The sequence below is a fragment of the Grampus griseus genome, assembly GCF_964374135.1.
Source record: "Grampus griseus genome assembly, chromosome: 8".
In the NCBI taxonomy this organism is placed as follows: Eukaryota; Metazoa; Chordata; class Mammalia; order Artiodactyla; family Delphinidae; genus Grampus; species Grampus griseus.
The window spans coordinates 103,349,634-103,352,835 of NC_139002.1; the positions used below are offsets into that span (position 1 = coordinate 103,349,634).

Here is a 3,202-nt window from a genome sequence, read left to right on the forward strand (position 1 = left end):
AAAGACCCAATGCAGCCAAAAATATAAATAAATAAATTTTAAAAAAAAGCAGGCAAAGTACTTGAATAGACATTTCTCCAAGGATGTACAAATAGCTGATAAGCACATGGAAAGATGTTCAGCATCACTAAATGCTATGGACCGAATGTTTGTGTCCTCCCCAAAGTTCATATGTTGAAACCCTACCCCTCAATGTGATGTTATTTGAAAGTAGGGCCTCTGGGAATTTGAATTGTGTGGGCCGTTGGATGGGGCCGTTCCCGGATGGCGTGTGGCGCAGCGCGAGAAGGGAAAAGTGACACAGCCGCTCTGGAACTTCTGCCCAGCGCGCCTCGTAAAATGAATGAAAGTAAAACTGGAGGCTCACAGAATCCCATTGATGTCAAGTGGAATTTGGCAGAGGGGTAAAGAAGAAGAAGGAGTTTATGGTTTTCTAATAGAAGATATCAGGAAAGAAGTGACTAGGGCTTCGAAACTGAAATGCTGTATTTGCAAGAAAACCGGTGCTTCAATTGGATGTGTCACACCCCGATGTAAACGAAGTTATCATTTCCCATGCGGACTTCAGAGAGAATGTATTTTCCAGTTCACTGGCAATTTTGCGTCATTTTGTTGGAACCATCGACCTGTTCAGATAATTACATCTAATAATTATAGAGACTCCTTACCATGCACCATTTGCTTGGAATTTATTGAGCCTATTCCAACTTACAGCATATTACGAAGTCCTTGTTGTAAGAATGCTTGGTTCCATAGAGACTGTTTACAGGTTCAAGCAATAAATGCAGGAATGTTTTTCTTTAGGTGCACAGTATGCAATAATAGTGATATATTTCAGAAAGAGATGTTGAGAATGGGAATTCATATTCCTGAAAAAGATGCATCTTGGGAATTAGAGGAAAATGCTTATCAAGAGCTTCTGCAGCACTATGAGCATTGTGATGTCCGAAGATGTCGTTGCAAAGAAGGGCGAGACTATAATGTGCCTGACAGCAAATGGGAAATAAAGCGCTGTCAGTGTTGTGGTTCTCGCGGAACACATCTAGCCTGTTCCTCACTACAATCATGGGAACAAAATTGAGAATGTTTGGAATGTAGAGGTATTCTTTACAATTCAGGCGATTTCCAAAAAGCCAAAAAACACACATTACCCAGCACTAATGTGGGAATAACTGATTGTTTGTTGGAGGAATCTTCACCTAAATTACCCAGACAGTCTCCTGGAGCCCAGCGTGAAGACCTGCTGAGGCAAGGCAGCAAATTTAGAAGAGATATTTCAACTCTAATAATAGAGCTAGGATTCCAAATTAAAAAAAAAGCTAAAAGATTATTTATCAACAAAGCCAATATCTGGAATAGTGCCTTAGATGGATTCAGAAATCACAACTTTAATCCTTCATATACAATTGAAATAGCATATGTTAATGAAAATGATCATTTTGGAAAAGAGCAGCCTGGATCAAAGCAAGAATTCCTAAGTCTCTTAATGCAGCAACTTGAGAACTCACCATTGTTTGAAGGGTCCTTGTCAAAGAACTTGTCTCTCAATTCTCAAGCTCTGAAAGAGAATCTTTACTATGAAGCTGGCAAAATGCTTGCCATTTCTTTGGTTCATGGTGGTCCTTCACCTGGTTTCTTTTCTAAAACCTTATTTAACTGCCTTGTTTATGGACCAGAAAGTACCCAACCAATTTTAGACGATGTCTCAGACTTTGATGTGGCACAGATTATAATCAGGATAAATACTGCAGCAACTGTGGCTGACTTAAACTCTTTACTAAATGAATATTATAACTACCTAGAGCTTATTGGATGCCTAAGACTTATAACATCATTAAGTGATAAATATAGGTTGGCAAAAGACATACTTGTTTATCATGTAATTAAGAGAGTCCAAGCACCTTTTGAAAGTGACATCAACGTTGAAAACAGACAGCCAAGATAGTAACTTCACAGAGCTAGTTACGTTATCATTCAAGAGAGAGGAGGAAATAAAGACATTTTGAGACAGGTTTACTTCTTTCCTGGAGAGATTAATAAAATACCTACTTAAGGAAGAAAGAAATTGGACCCAGAAGGAAAAAGTAAGATACAAGCACCAGGAGTAAGCAAAGAAATGAAAAAACCTGAATAAATAAAAACAAGCATTGGCCATTTAAAAGACAACTAAATTTTGGATCATATCCCCGAAAGATCAAGTTTCAAAACCTACTGAACCTCTTGGACTATATGATAATTTTATATTAAGGAAGACATTTAAATATACAATGGTAAATCTACAGTAACAATGGAAGACATTCTTATTTTTGCTACTGGTTGCAGTTCCATTCCACCTGCTGGATTTAAACCCACTCCATCAATTGAGTGCCTTCATATGGATTTTCCTGTTGGAAACAAGTGTAATAACTGCTTAGCTCTTCCTATCACCAGTACCTATAAAGAATTTCAAGAAAATATGGACTTTGCCATAAAAAACACTCTAAGATTAGAAAAGGAAGAAAATTCTCACTTCATTGGACATTAACTGTTTTGAACAAAGAGATGCTTCTTTAAAAGCTGCTGTTGATACTTTTTGTTTCAGAAATCTGTCTGTCATCACTTTTGAGCAAACTTGGCCCAATAAAATATATGATATGAACATAAAGGAATATTTTGGCCACTTAAGCTAAAAAGTTTTTTTGTTAAGGTGTACCAAAGTTGATACTTTTCTATTTTCTTAATATACATGCTTCATAAACCTCAATACAAATACTTTTAGAATGGCTGTACAGACTTTCTTCAACTATAGTAGCATGCTATATATAATAAGAAAACTTGTACTCACTGTTTTTGTAAATTGGGATTAGCTATAGGATGCCACAGTGATTTTTCTAGTTTTATTCAATTTTCAAATTATTACTTAATTTTAAAGCATTAAATAGGAAAGCTAAATGATAAATCTTGTTGTATAAATCAAAGTCATATTTTGGGGGGTGTGTTATATGTATCCTTTTCTGGGATGGCACTAAATTAGTTAAAAATGTTTTTAGATTATTAAGTTATGTTAAAATAGATCCACACTGCAATTAGATTATGCCTAAAGGGAAGTATTATATTAAAAAGCAGAATTGCACAAATATTCTAGAATCTATGGACATTCCATAGTCTTAAAACACTTCTGAGGTGGATTAAAATACAGTTGAAAATCCCTAAGTAAGTGTCT

General features: G+C 35.8%; 1 pseudogene across 1 annotated transcript; it reads left to right on the forward strand.

Annotated features, from left to right (window-relative positions):
- Window positions 1–262: 262 nt before the first annotated feature.
- Window positions 263–2,786, forward strand: LOC309826312 (G2/M phase-specific E3 ubiquitin-protein ligase-like; annotated as a pseudogene). Its single transcript has 2 exons — window positions 263–1,910; window positions 2,076–2,786. The product of its transcript is annotated as a G2/M phase-specific E3 ubiquitin-protein ligase-like (transcript).
- Window positions 2,787–3,202: the final 416 nt, after the last annotated feature.